Raw genomic sequence first — 22240 nt, 5'->3', positions numbered from 1 at the left:
ATGGCCTATTTCCTTTCCTAAAGAATATTAGTGACCCAGATGGATTTTTAATGACAATTACCAGTGGTCACATGATCACCATTAGGCTAGGCTTCTATTCTGTATACTTATTAAATTCAAATTTTGCCCTCTGCCATAGTGGGATTCGAACTCATGTCCCCATTAGTATGGGGCTCTGGATTACTAGTCCACTGACATTACTATTATGCCTGAGTCTCTCCTTTACATTGTAGCATCCTGTCAATCAGGAATAGGAAGGAAGGGAGAAATGCAGGAAAATTACAATTACCAACAAAATAGTACTGAGTATATTGCTGGAACTGCGAGTTGACAAGTCTACAAAGTGTGGATGGATTTTTAAAAAAGAAGCTAGTGAGAAAACTGATGCAATGATTTTAGTTTCCCAGAACCTTAAGATTGGAAAATAGTGAATGTAACTCTTTTATTCAAAAAGGGAGGCAGAAAGCACAAAACTACAGGTGATTTAGCTTAACATCTGTCAATGTTAGAAGCTATTGTTAAAGATGTAATAACAAGGTACTTGGTAAGTTCAAGGTAATCAGACAGAACAGCTCTGAGCAAAGGAGCAAAAACATTAACTCTGATTTCTCTTCACAGATGCTGCTGAACTTTTCCAGCAACTTCTGTTTTGTTTCAGAGACAACATGGTTTTGTCAAAGGCAAATCATGTTTAACTAATTTAATGGAGTTCTTTGAAGTGCTTGTGCTGTAGATAAAGGGGAGCCAGTGGACGTGATGTACATAAACTTCCAGAAGGCATTTGATAAGGTGCCACATGTAAGGTTTCTGCAGAAAATAAAAACTCATGGTGTAGGGAGTAACATATCAGCATGGACAGGAGATTGGCTGACTAACAGAAACCACACAGTAGGAATAAATGTTTTTTTTACGCTTGCAAGATGTCACAAGTGATGGGCCTTAAGGATTGATGCTAAAGCCTCAACATTTTACAATTTATATAAATAAATGGATAAAGGGACCAAAGGTACAGTAACTAAATTTGCAGATGACAGAAAAATATGTTGTAACATGGGTTGTGAAGAAGACAGAAGGGGGATATAGATAGGTTAGGTGAGTGGGCAAAGATCTGGCAAACAGAATAAAATGTGGGAAAGTGAAACTGTCCATTTTGGCAGAAAAAAAAAGTATGCTATTTTAAGGATGAGAGTTTTTCCTCTCATGGATCTCCAGGACTCGTTTCCCCTCGCATTGCTCTGGGATACACTATTCCTTGTATCTCTGAGACACGCTGCTCCTTGTTCCGCTCTGGGGGGACACTTCTCTGAAAGCTGCTCCAGGACTGCTAAAATGAGAGAAAAAAACCAAAAGAAAGGAAAAGAACAGGTGAAGCTCTCTACTCTGCCACTATCGTGCCAAAACTGCATCTGGTGCTAAGCGTGGTTTAGTTGGACCAAAGGGTCTGTTTCCATGCCGAATGACTCTACTGTTGTCAGTACTGGTCATCGTACTTACAAAAGAATATTAATGCATTGGAAGCAGTTCAGAGAAGGTTTACTAGATTAATATCTAGAACAAGCGGATTGGCCTATGAGGAAAGGCTAGACAGGCTAGGCCTGTGTCCTTTGGAGGGTAGAACAGTCAGAGGTGACTAAATTGAAACCCAAGATCCCGAATGGACTTGACTGGGTGGATTGTGAAAGGATGTTTTTTCTTTTGGGAAAATCTATAGAACCAGGGGTCATAGTTTAAAAATAAGACAGAGACCAGGTTTTTTTTCCTTTAATTGGGTTGAGAGTCCTTGGAATTCCCTTCCACAAAATGCAATGGATGCAGAATCTTAAAATATTTTTAAGGCAGAGGTAGATAGATTTTTAATTACCAAGTGGATGAAAGATTATCAGATGTATGCAGGAATGCAGAGTTGAGGTTTAAATCAGATCATCTATGATCTTATTGAATGACAGAGTAGGCTCAAAGACCTATTTTTGACCCTTGTTTATAAGTTTAAGAACTTCAGGTCATTCCAATCACTTTACAACCAATTAAGAACATTTTGAGGTATGGTCATTGCTGTATTGTAGGAAATACAACAATCAATTTCGGCACTACAAGGTTCCACAAACAGAGATGGAATAATAACCAGATAAATATGTTACAATGATGTAGATTAATGGATAATTGCTGGCCAGCACACTGCTCTTCCTTGCTCTGCTTCAATTTACGTCCACGTGAAAGGAGATGTGTCTTGCTTTAACACCTCATTAGAAAGATGCAGCACTCCCCTAAATGCAATGAGGCATCAGGCAAAAAACTGTTTTCAGGTCTGGAGCTGGACTTGAATTTACAGCCTGCAATGAAATTACAAGTGTGACTTTTGACTGAATGAGATACATCCTCCTGTTCAAGGATGCAAAGAATCAAAAATGAATTTGGCTTTGACAAGAAACAATGTTTACACAATGGCTTGGACACATTTCAACAAAAAAGGCCAAATATCTTTCACAGTCCTGGATTTATATGTATACACAACAGGATCAGGGTACATGGACATGGACTGCAGAGGCATGGGAATATCATGATCTCATCAGCTCTCTTCTAAGTCACGTGCCATTCTGACTTAGACACCGATTACCAATGTTTCATCATCACTGGGTCAAAACAGTGGAACTACTTCACTAAAAGCACTGAGAGTATAATTACCATGGAACTGATGCAATTCGAGAAAGCAGCCCACCAACAGCGACTCAGTCCCATCAAGGGACATGCACAAAATGACTGCCTTGCAAGGCCATATTCCATGAATAAATAACAAAACTATCCAAAGAGAACAGAAGATGAATGCGCCAAGAGTGACTTTGTTGCAGAAAGGGTATGGATAACTGAGGCACCCAGGCTAATTCAAAAGCAATAACAATGAAGGAATTCATTCGATCTCATCATCCCTGCCAAACTGACAGACAGAAAACCAGCATTTATAGTAGTGACAGTATTTACTTGTGTTCTTCATGATGAGTAGGCGTTGACTGGATTAAATCATATGGGATTCAAAGAAAGCTGTTCTGGAGAATCATGCAAAGTCTTAATTCCACAACTGGTGAAAGTTCAAATCAATTCTATTGTGGTCAGTTGGGAATTCTATGACTATAAACAGTTTATGGTCAAACTATGGCATTATAACTTCTGTTTATTGCATCCTTCCTCTTAAAAGATTTTCAATATATATGATGGTATCAGATTGCATGTTCCAAACTGCAATAGTGACTTAAAGAGATGTGCCATGTTTAGGCTGGTGTTCTTGTCATTGAGCAAGTGGCAGAAAAATGAATAAATAATTCATTGTGCATTACTCCTGCATAATTTATCACAACTGGCTCAGTAGAAACAATGGCACAAGAGCTGTTTCCACTTTCTCAGACAGGAACTGCAACGTGATATGCCAGAAGGGTGAAACAAGGAACCAGAATAATTTGAAAAGACTTTTTTTCTAATTTCAACAATATTATGATATCCATTGACGAGATCCTTCCAAAAAAATCCTTGTACTTACAGAAGAAGTTCTGCTCATATTCCTAGAATTGTAGCATCAGTTTGTAGGCTGCACCAAGCTCTGTTGGCAGTTCTATTACCGCCTCCTCACTGCCCCGCCACGGACGAGTCAGAAACAAGGCAATGTTGAAGCAAACTATATAAATATCTGAATATCAAATCAGGGTGCAACACATTGTTTATTCAATAATCAAGTTTAATTAAACTAGCTTGTCTCTTGCACTATATCACGAAACGATTAATTCACACACCATAGTCAACAAGCTGACTACACCATATATTTATGTGGTTAAGTGAATGGATATATATAGTAGTCTCTCCTGGTGAGGCTGGCAGGATATCAAAAGTTTTTCTCGGTAGGTTTTCCAAGACGTTCGCCAGTTACAGGACAGGATGGCCTGGTTTAAGAAAGGTCTGTTATTGAATTCATTTTGTTTTGTAATTGTATCCTTTAGTTAATAGAAAGTTTCAATGAAGTGAGAATGTATGCAGGCCAGCACACCCTCACTTAACTATCAGGTGGTGATGCCCTTGCATCATCAGTTCCACCCAAGTTAATTTTCGAGGTGACTTGATGCCACAGGAATGATGGCTAGCTTTCCCACAAGCAGGAAAACATTTATCTTCATTGTCAATTATTTGCATCAGAACACTGTGGCTAGCCCTAAAATCTGTGTATTGTTTTGATGTTGATTGCATTAACATTACGGGGAACCTCATCCGACAACTTGATAAACAGATGTCAATTTTAAACCCACAGGTTATGTAGAGGAGGTTTAAACATCTTAAAAGAGTCAACCTGATTCTCAACCATCTAATTCCAGCCTTAATGGAGACCCTTGTACCTGTTCCACCATTTGAGAAGTTCAGAGCTAATCTAGTTACTCCACATTCCTGCTTATCCCCGATGAACTTTCAAAACTTTGTTTATCAAGAATCCATTGACCTCTGCTATATTATGAATTCACCAACCTGTGGTTGAGGAAGAAGCTATTGTCAGCAGGTAGTTTAGTCACTCAAATATTTTAAGGGGACTATGTACCCTCCACTTTAATTTTTAGCTTTAATGCCTGAAGGGAATGTTCCTGGATCTTGGGAAAGTTGCAGCTGAAGAGAGGCATTTGGACTGGCCTTAACAGTACTGCTTGTGGACTGACGTTATCAAGTTTAAATCCACACGTATCGGAGCCTATGATCTCAATTGACAAGCCAGCTCCAAACCTGAATGCCTGACTCCCTTTCTCTTGTTGGACTTTTTCTTTACTCCACTTTCCAGCTGCCTTTGTACCCAAGAGTGTCAATGTTTCTGAATGGAGCAAGTAATCTTGCAAGAAGAATATAAATGTTGTTACATTTCTTGGACCTATGGGAAAGGAATTTACATCTCGTTTTTTCAGTTACAACTCCTCCCTGCATAAACCCCAAACCCCGAAGTTAATTTCAGGCCCACAGAACGAAGGGGAGATGAAACGAGAAATATGCTGAACTCCTTCATGTGGTGTCATGCAGCAAATCCATACTCCAGAGAAATTAGTTAAAAGCACTTTTCCATCAGAAGCTGCAAGAAAAGCCAAAAAAAAGCAGCACTGACATTGTTGGGCACCATTGGTGGCGAAAACATGCCACTACTTCAGGTCAACATCAATAACTTCAGTGTGGCTAGTGAAATGAAGATGTCTATCTAAAAAAAGCCTTTTCGACATTTGTTAGTGCAGACGCTTTTCCGAAGGATGAACAAACAATGATAGTCTACTTCAAACTAATGACGACGAGGCATGAAAATATAAGGTTTTCCAGTCCGAGCATACATGTGCCAAAATTCAGAAACCCAATTATTCTTAATTACTCCTCACTGACATGAAGCTAACTGTCTATAATACCATGGCAAATCTATCAAATTCATCTAATATCCTCCTGCATTCCCAACTGCAAAGATTCATCATGGACTAGAGCTTCTAATATGGCTATACATATACATACAGTCATAGAGTCATAGAGATGTACAGCATGGAAACAGACCCTTCGGTCCAACCCGTCCATGCTGACCAGCTATCCCAACCCAATCTAGTCCCACCTGCCAGCACTCGGCCCATATCCCTCCAAACCCTTCCTATTCATATACACATCCAAATGCCTCTTAAATGTTGTAATTGTACCAGCCTCCACCACTTCCTCTGGCAGCTCATTCCATATACGTACCACCCTCTGTGCGAAAATGTTGCTCCTTAGGTCTCTTTTATATCTTTCCACTCTCACCCTAAACCTAAGCCCTCTAGTTCTGGACTCCCCGACCCCAGGGAAAAGACTTTGCCTATTTATCCTATCCATGCCCCTCATAATTTTGTAAACCTCTATAAGGTCACCCCTCAGCCTCCGATGCTCCAGGGAAAATAGCCCCAGCCTGTTTCCTATCTACCTGCAACTTCAAGGAGCTATGAGCCTGCAATCTAAGGTCTCTTTGTTCAGCAACACTTCCTAGGATCTTACCATTAAGTGTATAAGTCCTGATATGATTTGCTTTCCCAAAATGCGGCGCCTTGCATTTATCTGAATTAAATTCCATCTGCCACTTCTAAGCCCATTGGCCCATCTGGTCAAGATCCTGTTGTAATCTGAGGTAACCATCTTCGCTGTCCACTACACCTCCAATTTTGGCATCATCTGCAAACTTACTAACTGTACCTCTTATGCTCGCATCCAAATCATTTATGTAAATGACAAAAAGTAGAGGACTCAGCACCGATCCTTGTGGCACTCCACTGGTCACAGGCCTCCGTTTGAAAAACAACCCTCCACCATCACCCTCTGTCTTCTACCTTTGAGCCAGTTCTGTATCTAAATGGCTAGTTCTCCCTGTATTCCGTGAGATCTAACCTTGCTAATCAGTCTCCCACGGGGAACCTTGTCGAACGCCTTACTGAAGTCCATATAGATCACATCTACCGTTCTTCCCTCATCAATCCTCTCAAACCTGCTAAGGTGAAATAACTTGCAAGTTTGCAGCAACAAATTATCAATGCCATAGAATGACCCTTCATTGTAACCTCAACCATTGCAGCGAAATATCGACCAGTTCACATGAAGATTGCAATACAAATTATGCAGTTTAAAATCTCAAGTATGCCTCGAGTCAGGAGATATTTTGTTTTTTTTTCATAAATCTCCAGACAAATTAAATGGACAACATAGCAAACAGTGCTTTCTGAAAAATAAGCATTAACCACATGAAAAACGTTTTAAAGAAAACTCCACTGAATTACAAAATTGTTATGTCGCAGAAGAAAGCCATTCAGCCCATTATGCCCGCACCGGCTCTTCAAATGAGCATCATTACCAAGTGCCAATCTCCTGCTTTTTTTTCCACAGCCCCTGTACTCTAATATATTCAAACAATCATCCAATGCCCTCTTGAATGTCTCAATTGAACTTGCTTCCATGCTGTGCATTCCAAACCCTAACTAATTGCTGTGTGAAGAGAGTTTTCTCCCCTCACATCACCCTTGCTTGTTTTGCACATCAGTTTAAATCTATGCCCTCTTGTTCTTGCTCGTTTTACAAGCAGGAACATCTTCTCATATCTACTCGGTCCATCCCACTCATGATTTTGAAAAGCTCTATCAAATCTCCTCTCAGCCTTCTTCTCTCCAAGGAGAACAGTCATAGAGATGTACAGCATGGAAACAGACCCTTCAGTCCAACTCGTCCATGCTGACCAGATGTCCAAAATTAATCTAGTCCCGTTTGCCAGCACTTGGCTCATATCCCTTCCTATTCATATACCCATCCAGATGCCTTTCAAATGTTGTAATTGTACCTGCCTCCATCCCTAACATGGAAACAGGTGGTTTAATTTACCTTTGATATACTTAAAATACAAGTGTAAAATGTGGTATTATTTTATTGATCCATGTGTTTCTGGCCACTTTTATTTAAAAATCTTGAAAGGCATACTGAACAATCTACCCATAGGAATAGCACTGACATATTGTATTGACGACATGTGGAACTTCTTACAGTTTCGTAAGGTTTGTGCAAAAACTAACAGATGTAATCATGCAAAATTCCAAACCAGCAATTTTGAACAAGTAGCTTAAACAGGTCCCGAGGAACACAAAAGTGCATTATTCCACAGAAATAAACATGCCTGTGGATGTTCACTAATCTTGATTATGGCAAAACAAGCCAGTTTATAATGTTGACATCAGAATTTGAATCATATTGCATTAAAAAGTGCACTTCCGTGCTCCGACCAAAAGAGACTGGATTGTTTCTGTACTCTGAGTTGATGTTGATTAGCTTGGTATCCCTTCAAGGGAGTTTACAAGGCTCCTTACTTATGATGTAATGATGACTGGCAGTCGAAATGTGCTGTACTCTTAGAAAATTAGAAGCACCTGTTTGTAAAACAACAAAGGGAATTACAGAAGCATAGCTTTTCTTCAATTTGACAGAGACCAATGAATGGAAGAGTCTCACTCTCATGCAGTGTTCATACATAATGGCTGCAAATTTGACAGTATGTGCTACTGATGCTCATGGTATAGAAGCCCTGAAGGCAAAATAGCATCAACCACGCAGGTGCCACCCACTTTGTGTCTCATACCAAGAAGGGCACAAATGTAAGCAACCTGTGCATGCATGCATGAACATTTCAAAACGTGGACCCCACAATTGTGGCGAACTCCCGTGTTAATCACTCATGTGCCTACCCAGTACTATGGGGAACCTCACATTAGCGTTATTGAAAGGGTCAGGCATCCAACTCATAGGTGAAGTGCTCTTGGCTCACTTCTGCTGTGATAAAATTAGTTGAAAGACACTGACTCCTTTTTAGCAATATGTTGGTGAGCTTATAAATCCATTTAAGGAGACAGGAGGAATTGGTAACCCAAATCTGCAGACATGGGGGTTGCAGTTGAACACACGTCTGGATCTGCAATGTGACCAACAAATGCAGGAGAAGCAGAGAGGGTAAGCTCTGCCAAGATGAACAGGGCTCTCCGCAGAAGGCTCTACTCACTAAGAAACTCAAGAGCACTTCTTATACCTGTGTCTCTTTGTGGTGCAGTGCTATAGGCACCATCAAGACAATGGTCACAGGATTGTATCACCTCCTGCCACACAACCTGGAGCCTCACATCAAGGCGATAACACCAGTCGTCATACTAGTTTGCACCAGTGGTACCAACGTTTGGGTGTCCAGATCATTCTAATGCATCAGGAGGCAAAGTCAATAAATCTTAAAATGCATCTGGAAGATAATGGCTGTCACCCCCAGAAATAAATAAAAGCATAGTGTTATAATGGCAGATCAGAACCCTAAAATACTATGGGCATTTTTAGCACTTAATTCCAAAATAGATTTTAAAAAAACAGTCTGTTACAGAGACAAAAATGACTGTGGATATACATTTACTACCTGGCTGGCAAACTTTCGATGTGGGACCTATGGAATGCAACACCTAAAGTCATCAACTACATTTCAGACAGACGAGGCTGTGATCTCTTGTGAATACAAAGATAACAAGGGGTCGACAGCAAGTCACCCAACATGCATTATGTCCCAAACTGCAGACAGTTTAAAAAGTCAACTTAACACGGGTTAAAAAGCCAGTTTCAACTCCACTGAAGTGGGTTAGTTGGATTGAACGTTCGTGTGTGTACAGCCTAGGTTTGAGCATTAACATTCCATAAAATGCACAGTCAAAGAATTACCCCCTAGTAACCCCTGCCTTGCAGTTATAGACCCTCCATCGTTCTGAGTGCTACAAGCTAGTTAGCATGAGTCAGAAACAAGGGAAACAGGACAACAAAAGGGCCCTCTCTCACCCTGAATGCTGGATTCTAGTCACAGTCAAAGGAAATCTGAGCTACAGAATTTCAAATAATCTACAAAACTAAGGAACATGAAACCCAATGTCCAATTACCAATGTCATTACTACCGGTAACTTCTACTGCAATGACTGCAAAGGTTCAACCATGCATTCTTCCTCAACAATTAAGAAACTGATCTGAATATCTTTTTTAAAAAACATTTATCCTGTGGAGACTCACCTGTTATTTCTAATCTGTATACATGTGTGTTGCAACTCTAAATATTCACTTATATAATAATTTTTTAAAAATCTCACCTTTGGTATTTGAAAAAAGTTTGGTTAACTTAGTTCTTCTTGAAAATAAGCTCACTGGGTCTGGAATAAAGGTAGCCACAAAGGAAAGTATAAGTTTTTAAAATTAACTTTTCTTTTTGCTCGCAACAGAGAGGGTGAGTGAGTAAAAATGGGTGCAAAGTTATCTTTCCTCATCCAAAAGTTTAACAATTTGGGATATCCTGTCTTCAACCATATAAATTGGGAACCTTGTCTGAGGTCTGATTGTAATAATACAATTTTATTGGAATAGTCAGATTCACAATGGTGTAGGGTGCACATGGCTCTGTGGACTCCTATGTCAATGAGGAGTAATATGGGAACTCCAAGGACTATCAATCTTTCAGTGTCAGTTTATTTGAACGCCTCCTTATAGAATCATATTGGGTGCAACGAGGTGCAGGAAGCCACTCAAATGGAGGAATGTAAAAAGGAACGCAGTACTGATAGTATACAATAAAATCATTAAATAGATACTGTTTTTGCAGCCTCGATTGGGATATCCAAAGGTTATGTTGCCTGCCCAGTGCCAGAGTTACAAACATCTCCTTGGGGTATAGACAAATTGAGCCAGGACTTTCTAATTTTGTTCTGTGCCAGGGCCCATCACCATAAATGGGAAAGCCACCAAATTCTTACACTTGTCAGGTACATAAATGGTTAGCCAATAATGCCCCCTCCTTCTCCTTCAGACGCCAAGGCTAGTGGGGGCACAGCGACACCAAAGTCCAGCACAGCAAGTGATTTTCCTCATGAGAGAGGGTTTGAATTGCAGGGTGGAGGTGATGGGGAGTCACAGGCAAGTACAAAGGAATGGTTTTCAGAGGCCACATTCCTATCTCTGTGTCACCAATTACCACCAGACTGGAACAGATAAGCCCCTACCCCAATTTTGCAGACAGCCCATTCCATTTTTCCAATCAGAAAGGTGAAGTTTAAGCCTTCCCACTTAGAACTTAGTTCCTGTCGTGTTGGATATCTCCCCAATGCCCTCACACCACTTTCTCTCCCTCTACTCAAAAGGAGAAGATTCTGCCCATTCTTCCATGGAAATGATCTACTTTTTTTTGTCATCCAAGTAGGAACCTATTATACTGGTGCAACTGGGACTTTGAGGAGTTTGGGTCCAAGTTAAAAAAAAGAACCTCAAAGATACTAAGCGCTGAATTGTTATTTGAGCCACACAGCAATTGCTGCAGGGCCAAGCAGATTAGATAACTGAACACACAACCTGACACCGCGTGGGCGGCACGGTGGCACAGTGGTTAGCACTGCTGCCTCACAGCGCCAGAGACCCGGGTTCAATTCCTGACTCAGGCGACTGACTGTGTGGAGTTTGCACATTCTCCCCGTGTCTGCGTGGGTTTCCTCCGGGTGCTCCGGTTTCCTCCCACAGTCCAAAGATGTGCAGGTCAGGTGAATTGGCCATGCTAAATTGCCCATAGTGTTAGGTTAAAGGGGTAACTGTAGGGGTATGGGTGGGTTGCGCTTCGGCGGGTCGGTGTGGACTTGTCGGGCCGAAGGGCCTGTTTCCACACTGTAAGTAATCTAATCTAATCTAATCTGACAAGTGGAGTGGAAAGATGAATTTTCAATTCACGGCATTTTGGTCCCTGTACTGGGAAAAGGAGGAGATGTCCTATTAGGATGGTCACCATTTTAAAATAGGCTAAGATCAATATCTAATTGACTCATATAACTATGGGGCTAAGAATTGAAGAATAGTAATTTGTTGGTGAATGAGGTTCATGCAAAGAACAGCAATAGAAATAAAACCTACAAAGTTCTTTATCTGAACATGCAATGCATTTATAAAATCAACTTATAAAGATAAATTGTTGAGATCCAATGGTCATTAGAGGACTTGCAACATGGTGACTGAAATTGGAAAATAAATGTACTAGGGCACCTAATGTTTCCAGAACAGACAGAATGGGAAATAAGGAGCAATCGCCCTGATAATCAAAGATAATATAACAACTGTAGTAAGAAAGGATCTTGTCTCAGAAGATGAAGAGAAAAAGATTCAATATGGGTGGAGATCAGGAATAATGAAGATTCCAAAAAAACCCTAGCAGGAGTAGTTTATGGACCTTCTACTAGTAGCTGTACCACTGGACAAACAATAAAGCAAGAAATATTTGGGGATTATTGAATAATATTAATTAATAATAATGGTGATCTTAATCATCAGAGACACTGGGCAAATGAAATTGGCAAAATGGTCTGGAAGGGGTGTTCACAGAATGCTTTCATAAATGTTTCCCACAACCATAGAGTATGCTGCTTTAGGTCTTGAATTGAACAATAAATGATTTAATCACTAATCACATAGACCCAAACCTTCAGAGTAGTAGCAAAATTTATCAGATTGTTACTGTCCTCAAAAGGTTCCCTGACGTAGCATGGCTATACATTTCTTCATGGATCCTCCAATCCCACCTTTCAGGGCAGCATCCCTCAAGTGCCCAGATCGTCGACTCTCCTGCTCCTTGGATGCTGCCTGACTGGCTGTGTTTTTCTAGCATCACACTCTTCAACTCTGCTCTCCAGCATCTGCAGTCCTCATTTTCTCCTAGCACCCCTCAAGGAACTCCATTGGAGTTCTCCTCTCTCTCCTTGGCAGAAAATCAATTATTTTAGACATGCTTGTTCTTGCCCAATGAGGAATACACAGGAAACACCAGTTTCAATTTTATTGAAATTGGCAAGTGGCAAAGAACAATCTCATATCTGCCAGCCTGCATCTGAATGGTAGCATGCTGTGAAAGTCACGGTCGAAGAACTACCCTCTTTTCACCTCGTGTTACAGGTAAAGACATTTTCTAATTCCAAATGCTGCAGACCAGTTAAAAAGTAAAGAAAAGCAAGGACTCTCTCTCTCTCACCCTGAATGTTGGAATTCAATCATGGTCGAAAGATATCAGAACTACAGAATTTCAACCAATGCGCAAGCCGAAGTTCATGAAACTGACTGTTCACCAACCATCACCAGTAACATCCACTACAAAAGCTGCAATGTTCAACTCGTCACAATTCAGAGAATAATCACATATCTGTCTCTTTTTAACTTTTGCCTTTTTGAGACTAACTTCTTATTGGTAATCTTTATTGTTAATCTATACATATACATGTTGAGTAATTATTTTGTCTCATACTTAATAACTAATAAACTAATTATTTTGTTAATTCAAGTCTACCTGGTTAAATTGACTCTTCTTTAGTTCATAAGTTCACTTGACCCTGAGCAAAAGGTGTCTGTAACGTAAGGGCTCCTTTCTAAATCAACCTTGAGAATTTTCAGACCAACAAGATGGTGTTCAGGCATGGTTACAATCCCAAATACAAACAGCCCTGCAGAAATCTGCGTAGATTAATTCAGTAACACAAAACCATGGAATGCCAGGCCTAATATCCAATACTACTTCACTAGTTTGAACAGCACAAGTCATCAATGACTTACTCAACTTCAATGAAAGATTAATCACACCTAGTGCATTTCATCTTAATATTTTTCAAACATTCTTCTTTATATTCATTAAGCGCATTTGGGGATTTCAAATTACAATGGCACATTAATCTACCCAGTGGTCAGTGATCACTCACTCTATTGAAGAAATTGTTGCTCATAGTATCCTGCATTCTGTAAAAACCAAGATCAGAACAAACCTTTAATAACTTATTTTATAACAAGGCTGTGATTTATTTGAGTTCAAGGAAAAACAACTTCCTAATTGTTATTTTGATATTGTCATTCAAATTAGATGAAAGTTAAATATTTGCATAGCATCACAGCAAATACAGTAAGTGAATTCCTCAAAAGATTTTATTCCACAGATAGGATCTCAAACATTGTAGTATCATGCAACGGACCACAACTTCCAAATATAGTTTCAAAATGTTGCATGGCAAACCACCAGAAGTAAAACAGAAACAGAAAGAGCAAAGGGACAACCAGGCTTGACACCTCAATGACAGGTAGAGAGTACAAGAATTACCAGAGTTGAAACCTGGGAGAGAATATGGGGAAGAGAAAAACAGAGATAAGGTATAACTATTAAAAAAGATACACCACAACCATATTGTTGAGACAGACTACAATTTAAACAGAAACCGTAATATCATTAAATAGAAAGCCAATAAAAAACTTGGACTTACTACTCGGAAGAAACAAGTTCTACAGCCACCCATAAGAGGGAGACATACTGACAGGTTGGAGAGTACAGGACATCCTCCTCAAAAGGAGATCAGAATCAAGTAAGGAAGACAGGTCAAAGCACCACAAACACTAACCCGGTGCAATGTGATATTTTGAATCTAAATATGATAGGAACAAATATTTGGCAGGAGATGTGCAGTGATGGAGATAACATCAAAAGAATCCCTGATGCTAATGTCAGAATCACATGAGAAGGTAGAGAGCACTGTCAAGGAGCAGAAACTCCACCCTCGCATGCAAAGAATGTAAATAAAGATCTAGCAGTAAATAAAGAAGTCTTGTACCAAAATACCATGGACACGAGCATACTTTTGGGAATCTAAACAGTGCCCAACACAGAATGTACAATAAAACAGGAAATGTCACAGAACAAGGGCATTCAACTCATCAGGCCTATACTTACCTTTCATACAGAACCCTTCCCCATCTTATTGTAGTTTTCCCTGCTTCAAATACTTATCCAAATCTCTTTTGAAAGCTACTATTGAAGCTTCCTCCACCACACATTCTAAATTCTAACTACTTACTGTGTGATAAGTTTTTATCTACCAGAAAAAGAGATAAAAGAGATATCGTCGTTCACACATAAAGGACAAATAAAAATGCCAACTCTCAAACAATCTCAACAATTTACATTACAGGATGGGAATGTTGTTGGGTTAGCAAAATGACACTGACTGACTGGAACTATAAGCTCATCATGCTCCTAGTCAATGAAAATGAAATTCTCAAGGTTTGAACATATTTCCTTTGTTTGAAAATATATGGTCCCTAAAAATGTCACTTTCAGTGCACAGCAATGACCCATGCTATGAGCTCAAATAGTTATCCTAATCGGGTCATTACTGTAACTATTAGCACACTTGGCACTGTGATGATACCTAATTGCAGAATCATATCTTATAATATGTTTTGATTTTATTATCTCAATCTAGTTGAGTGCGATCTGTACCCTGCCTATCATGAATCACCAGAGGAACATTTTGTCTGATTTGATCAGTTCATCATTGGGATACAAGATAATGCAATGTACCTGGCATTCATATACAACTTTCCTCAATTGTGCACTGGCAGAATTTTTTTTGGACTGATGACAACATCCCATTAGTAAAAACCACCAGGTGTACTTTTTCTTATGTTACCTGTAGCTCTTTTGCTAGTCACTTTAAATCTCTGCTCTTTATCAACCTCTCAGCTCATGGAAACAGATTCTCTATTTAATCAGAGATTTTATGAGATAATTTTAGATTTTCAGTGGAATAACTGATTTAGTTTCATTAGATAAGATTTTAGAAGTTTTTTGCATCAATGTAAATTATTCTTGAGTTCATTTTATTAAATACAACCCAGTTATTTTGTCACTAATGTTGATTTTTTAAAATCTATTTGAATCAAATTTGAAGTGAATGTGGCAAGATTCATACTTCCATTTGGCTTCACAATTCATGTTTATTAGAATCCCCACAGTGTGGAAACAGGCTCTTCAGCCCAACAAGTCCACACTGACCCTCCGAAGAGTAAACCACCCAGACCCATTCCCCCACCTTATTAACCTATATTTATTTGACAAGGAAATAAAATCAAGAACTACTTTGAACATTAAACACTCAACAAATTGTCTATGGGATGCAATCAGAAAAAGTGGGCTAAATGTTAAATTTGTTAATAACTTTAACAAGCCTCAAAACAATGGGTTGCAGCCATTACCAGCAAAAAAAAGTGCTTAAAAATAACCTACTGCATTAGTAACAGCCATAAAATCCTAAAATGGATTTTAGGCAATCAACCAAAATAAACAAAAGATGGACTAGCATGTTACAGAGAATGATTGTGCTTAATATTTTAAGATCAAATCATTCCAGCTCCTAGTCAAATCATTTTGTATCACAAAAATAAAAAAACTGATGAAAAGCAAGACATTATTAGATACTTAAATATATGAGATGAATTAAATGCATCATACATTATCTACTAAGAAAAATGTGGCCTCATTTATATGGTTATTATTCCATCATTGACTTCATGATTTAAATGATTAATAGTATGTGCACATTTAGGGTAAAGAAGGGGAGTTTCTGTTGAGAGAACAATTCACACAAAATCAGCAAAAATCTTTTGCACGGGTTCAAAACAAAATAAAATTGGAAAACAGACTTATCCATAAATCTGGTGAAGCCTCAAAATCAAAGTAATTACAATATGAGCTTTCACTTAATTCCACCAAGTTTTGACCCTTTGAGAAGGCATGTAAGACCTTTTTCCACAAGTGTAAGGACACGAATAAGGTCCTTCTAAAAACAAATGCAGTCACTAAATGATTCTGGACAGAATTTTGAAAACCATTTAGAAATGCATATTTCTCTTGTATAATCCATTGTCAGCTATATTAATAAAACTGCACTAGGTACCACTCAAGTATATCCAGAAATATGCTGATTCGTTACATGAGTTGAAGGGAAACTTGAGCAAACCCAAACTATTCTGAAAACAGTCACAAACTGAAGTGCATTTGTACCTGATTTGCTGATTGAGCCTGAAGCAAATATTCTACTCAAAAGTAAATTCTATACAAGAGATCTCATTTTTCAGTTAGAATCCATCCTTTATCTCCATCAGGGCTCTACCGCTAACAACATTCACATGATGAATGGAGGTTAAAATGATGCAGGTAAATAAATGCGAACAACTTCAAAAGTTAAAAAGTTGATTGAAAAGTGAAAGTAACATCCCTTTCTAATGAATAATGAACTCCTCAATAGTAAATCTAGCTCCTTATTGAATCATGCAAGCCTGAAAGATCTTGGGCTCAATTTCTGGAGCGCTCTCAAAGCCAACCTTTCAAATCCATTACATTTTTGCATATTATCTTGACACATTGTTAAGTGTGTCACAATACAATCAAACCCCATGGAAAGCAGTGTTTGGAAATCAAACACAGGGCTGAAACCAGAGGAAGACTATAGTCAATACCACGATTGATTTCCCAACAAACATTTAAAGAATGCAGAATGTCATATACCTTAGACTAAGATACATACAACTGCACAATCATTTCCCTTGGTTGGGAAAATGAGATGTTACAGGAAGTCAACATCAAATCATTTTGTCTTCTGAGTTTAAGAGTCAGAATTTTGTCAAAGTGTAAATTATCTTTAAGTTTAAAACACTCTATCCCTGCTGGCTTTAACAATGACACAAGAGTGTCATTTTGCTTGAGCGTGTATACAAATTATGGTTGAATAAGTGCACATAAAATATATAAATTCATCAAAGATCATATTGGGCATCTGTGAACTACAGTTTCTAGTCTTAGGTTTGTCAACAAATTCAGAAATGGCAGATCTTTCACATTGCCAAAACTGCTTTGCTGCAATGCAAACTGTATGTTGCAACTAATGTTTCAGAGAACTCACATAGATGATGGGGAAGGAAATGGAGGGAGTATTCTTCCTAATTTGAGAAGGAGGGATTTTATTTGGCTTTCTTTGCTTTTTCTTTTTTCTGGCCAGATGATGCAGAATCTATAAATATTAATATGTGATATCAGCACTGAATGCTCACCAAATCTGCCAATTGCAAAAATATAAAATTCAATTAAATTTTCTACAAATAAAAATTAATATACTTATGATAGTCCCATGGGTGGCACTGATTATCATATGTGAATTTCACCTTGTGCCCTATGTCTGAATCAAATTCAAGCTGAAAGGTGAAAGTTTCTTTCCAGCTGTCGTTAGGGTACTCGGAGGGGATAAGGCACTGTCTAGTACTGGGTGAGCTGCATAAGTACCCATAATACAAAACTACACATGTGTACATCTTCACCACGCCTGAAGAATTGATATAATTGAAAATCAAAACATCCTATCTCTTTGCAGGTGAAGCAAACAAATTATGGTGAAATTAAACCAGTCTATATTGTTCTCATTATATTTGGATCAGGAGTGTATATATGGAAAAAAATTGCATAGACATGTAATGCGCAATCTACATAACATCAACCAGCACCTATGAATGGTTTCTTGTAACTATTAGATTCTAATCGGGGAGAATCAGTACAATGTTAAAGTAGGACTTCAGTGCTAAAATGTAAAGGATTCAACAATTTACATTTCTAGGTTACTCCTCTGAAAGAAGAGATGATGTATTAAATTGAAAACTAAAGCTCAGCAAGAATGTGTAATGTGTGACTTCATTTCACTTCAACATCTGTTGCATGTAACTCATTTCTAGCTCTACGCACAAGAGCTGGTGAGTTGTTGAAAGCATTTTACTGTTGAACAAAATTTCAAACTGAACAAATTCACATATACTATTGTAAGATACATTTCTATGAATGCATTAGCTTTTGATTTAAAGCAGTGTTTTCACTCTCTCTTCACAATAGTGTATTTTGTTACTGAAGCATATCAATAAAAGTCCAGTGCTGACTTTGGCAGACAAAACGTACAGAGCAAGAATGTCTTACTTGAAGCAGCAGGGAAATATACACAGGCTGATTCTATAATTCCATATTCAACCTAGTCTAAACAGTGTTCAATTGCATTGTAACTTTAAGATGTTTCAAAGCTGTGCTGTCTAAATGAATACAACACAGCTTACTATCATGTTTTTGTACTAGATGCATTTAAGCATACAAATTATTCAAATAATTTTTCAGAAGACAGTTGTAGTTGAAAGAACTAGGTTCTTTAGAGATCAGCTAACAATTCAGCAAGCTTGCCAGCCAAAATAGCTTACAGGAAATAGGAAGGCCACATGTGGAACTAATTACTCATGTGTAGGCCATGACAAAGAACATTTCTCCAGACTTTTCATGAGCTTCACTTTCAGGAAGTAGCTATAATTACTGTTCAAGTCTAGGGCATGATTCTTAATACTGACAGTTCTAGTATTCGAGAGGAGCCTCTACCCTTTTCTGTACTGAACAGGAACTGGGATAAAACTGTTGCAAATTAGAAACAAATGCTCCCTTCGCAATAAGCCTCAAGTATTTACTAACGTAAACACAGATCAGTTTTCCTGCCAGTTCTATATATTTTAGTGAACTGTTCAAAACTACTGCACTGAAATGGTTCATCTTGATTTTTACAGCTTTTCCATACAAGGGGCCCACTTCCTGCCTAGCTAAGAAAACTGGCCGAAAGATGAAATGACTGTTTAGCATTACACTAAAACATCTGGTACCATTTTATATACAGACCCATGTCTGAGAGCAGGCAATTCTAGCGGTTTCTCCAGCGGCACAGTGCATACCCAATCTCCCTGGGGTGACATCATCCCATATATGGGATGCTAAGCCCAACCCACCCATTTTTTTCCTTGTCCTAAATTCATTGCCAGATCTCTGTCTCCTGCAAATGTGCCACGTCAAGGCTGGAAATCACAGTCCTTTTAGAGACTTCAGTGTGTGCAGACAACTGTGGATGGTGAACTTGGTGTGCAGGTATAATTTCTTTGATGGCAGAAGACAAGAAAAAGTCAAAAGGTCCTGCTCCGTCGCCCCAGTGTTCAGACTACCTGTTCAGGACAATATTGTTGTACAGTAGTCTGCACATTGGTTAGACTGGGTATGGAAAAGCAACAGCAGTAAATTTCCACACTTTTCATGGAAGACAGATGAACAGTGCTACAGTAAGAGCAAGTATTTTTCTTTCCTTCACCTTTTCTTTCTGGGGAAAAAACATCCAGCAAAGATGAAGAACTTTTCCAACAGGACGCTTTCACCGCAAAGATTAGCAGCGGGAGACATGCCTAGGCCTAATGTTGGACAACACCTGGTCCATGACCTGCCGAACTTCACTGACCTGATCTTACCACCACAAGTGGAGATATGCACCATATCAAAAGAAGAGAATCAATGCTAGGTACTCTACTGTAAATAACACAAAGGTCCTCTGTGAAATGAAAGCAGCTTACATTACTTTCTGTAAGCATTTATCTCAAAAATACAACTTTGTCAATACAAAGATATAAATTAATGCTTATTTTATGGGGCTATGAGTATAAAAAGAGATATTGCTTTAAAGCATTCAACAGTTAGATTTTGTGCTTACAAACTTACTGCAACTTTTTCAAATACTGATTTAGCCATGCAGTTTGAGAAACAGCCTTCAAAGACTTAATGACTTGTTTTTCGATGGGGTTCCACAGGTTACAGATTATTCTGAGGTGAGTACTAAAATCTTAGGAAACCGAGCAATAGCTCAGAAAACCTTTGTGACATTTTAAGCTGTGCATGTAAACTTCTAGATTTAAACTCAATGTTAATTTTTTCAAGTTTGCATATTTCTCAAGAAATTACGCTTAGTAAACTTCTAGCTGCACATACAAAACAAAATAATAAATCAAATTTAGCAAGTCACTGGGAGGAGGGAGCCTCATGATTGATTTAAAATAAAAACCCTTTCATATAATGACTAAAGTTAATAGTGATAAAAGTCATTTCCACTTTTCGTTGTTAATTATAAATGATTATGACAAATAGTGGTTCACTACAGAGCCGAGACCTGATAATTTTCAAGGATGAAATACAGAAATTTTCAAAATCAAATATCAGATTTGAAATTAGAGACAAAGTATGTAAGTCCCTGTTATCTTTATCATTTTAAAAGAAAATGCTTATGGTTAGGCAATGATGTGATACACGATTAAACAATTTAATCTTTTCCTAAATAGTAACATTTCTGTTTTTAGCAGCTTCAGTTCAGATCACATCCTATTTCACTGCAGAGATAAAACTTCTACAGCTGCTTGGCACACGTTTTGGAAAAAGGAGTGCTTAAGGAATTCAAAATGCAAGTAAGGGCATCCTCGTAGGAATTACTGTACTCTGAAATTTTATTTATTCTGAGGCTGAGTAATGCATCAACTTATTTCACATGTCTGTTCACAGATATCCTGCATCATATTACTGGCCAACTTGGGTTCTTATTTAATGGAAAAAATTCATTTCCACATCCTTAGTGTGAAAGTTGTTTAATATACTCATTGGGAAAAGCTATACTTCATAAGCTTATTTACTAAATTATAAAATTACCCTCTCCTATTCATTCTATTACTGAACACTGATTTCAGGCAGCACCCTGTTAAAAGCCAATCAATACACGAAGCAATGGGTAATATATGGCACCTGACTTGATGCAATATCTTATACATGACATGACCTTTACGATTCTTAGTTAAGGACAAACACTTTGCTTGAAATAACAGTCAAATACATATAACAGCATTCACCAAAGAAAATGGTTATTTCAATCAAGTGCCTATTTAAAAGAAAAATTGTTAGTATATTTTTCTTTCTGATTTGAAACATATTCATGCTAATTAAAAACAGACAGATTAATAAAGCAACCTATGCTGGACTATTGGATTCTCACTCATATTCTCGTCAAAGTTTCAGCAAATTACCGAAACTGCAAAAAATATTGTACTAACTGGTTGCAGAATAACAATGACAATCACCATAGGTAATTATGCAGCTCCGATTCCATTGACTTCATCTGTGCGAAGTGGGTGAATTTACAATATAGGAATAACATAACATTTGAGAAAATAAGATATTTAGAGCAATAGCTGCAAATTTAACATAATATGTAAGTCTCTATAATTTAGTGGTTATTATTAATCTGGATGTTCTTGCTGGCCCTATGAAAATGTTTATATTAACCAGGCACTAGCAATGGACCACCCAAGCCTCAAATCTTCATGGAAAGTGACAAGAGGCAGAAAATTGTTCATTGGTGATTTTTCAACTCCTTCACATCAAAGAAAAACGTTAGTAGGAGGCATTTCTGAAACAGAGCCAACTTTCCAATAATAGTCTTTATTCAACTTTCCTTTTTTTAAAAAAACATGCTTTTATTTTAAAGTACTTCTTATAAACTTCGAAGTACTAACATTGGAGAAGACTTGAATTACCTCGCAGTTACACTTTTGTAATGAAATTAATTTGCATTTTCAGTTCAGTTATTTCCTTGAGAAAGATGGGTACCCTCAAGGAAAAGCATACCTACCATTTATTTTTAAATTAATTATTCCTTTGATAAAACCTTTCAACAATGCAACAAAATGGAAATGCGCTCAAAACACAAAGTGGTCTTTTTTTTAAATGAAGCTTAAGAGGAAACATAACTGTTTGAAAATAAACATGCAATTTCCACAAATCAACAACTGAACAGTACGTCAAAACTTTGTATAAAAACCAGGATATTGGCCAGTAGGAGAAGGCTGCATTACTATATGGCATTCAATTCAAAGTAAACATTTAAAAATATCCATTTCCTGCTTGTCTGCCAGTATATACAGTGTATAATACTTACCATTTTTGTAGTTTTAAATCCT

The 22240-nt window shown here is 38.0% G+C and overlaps 1 protein-coding gene and 1 long non-coding RNA gene across 11 annotated transcripts in view; one reads left to right on the top strand and one right to left on the bottom strand.

Annotated features, from left to right (window-relative positions):
• LOC122554599 overlaps window positions 1-12647 on the top strand; it is a 34743-nt gene extending 22096 nt beyond the window's left edge. The window contains exon 3 of the long non-coding RNA XR_006313033.1: window positions 12069-12647. This is a non-coding gene — a long non-coding RNA (uncharacterized LOC122554599). The remainder of the gene's footprint in view (window positions 1-12068) is intronic.
• LOC122554598 (dynamin-2-like) overlaps window positions 1-22240 on the bottom strand; it is a 208115-nt gene that overhangs the window by 59963 nt on the left and 125912 nt on the right. The gene's annotated exons all lie outside the window — the stretch shown is intronic.

The sequence above is a fragment of the Chiloscyllium plagiosum genome, chromosome 11 (assembly GCF_004010195.1).
Source record: "Chiloscyllium plagiosum isolate BGI_BamShark_2017 chromosome 11, ASM401019v2, whole genome shotgun sequence".
Taxonomy (NCBI): domain Eukaryota; kingdom Metazoa; phylum Chordata; class Chondrichthyes; order Orectolobiformes; family Hemiscylliidae; genus Chiloscyllium; species Chiloscyllium plagiosum.
This window is presented reverse-complemented; position numbering and strand designations above follow the sequence as displayed.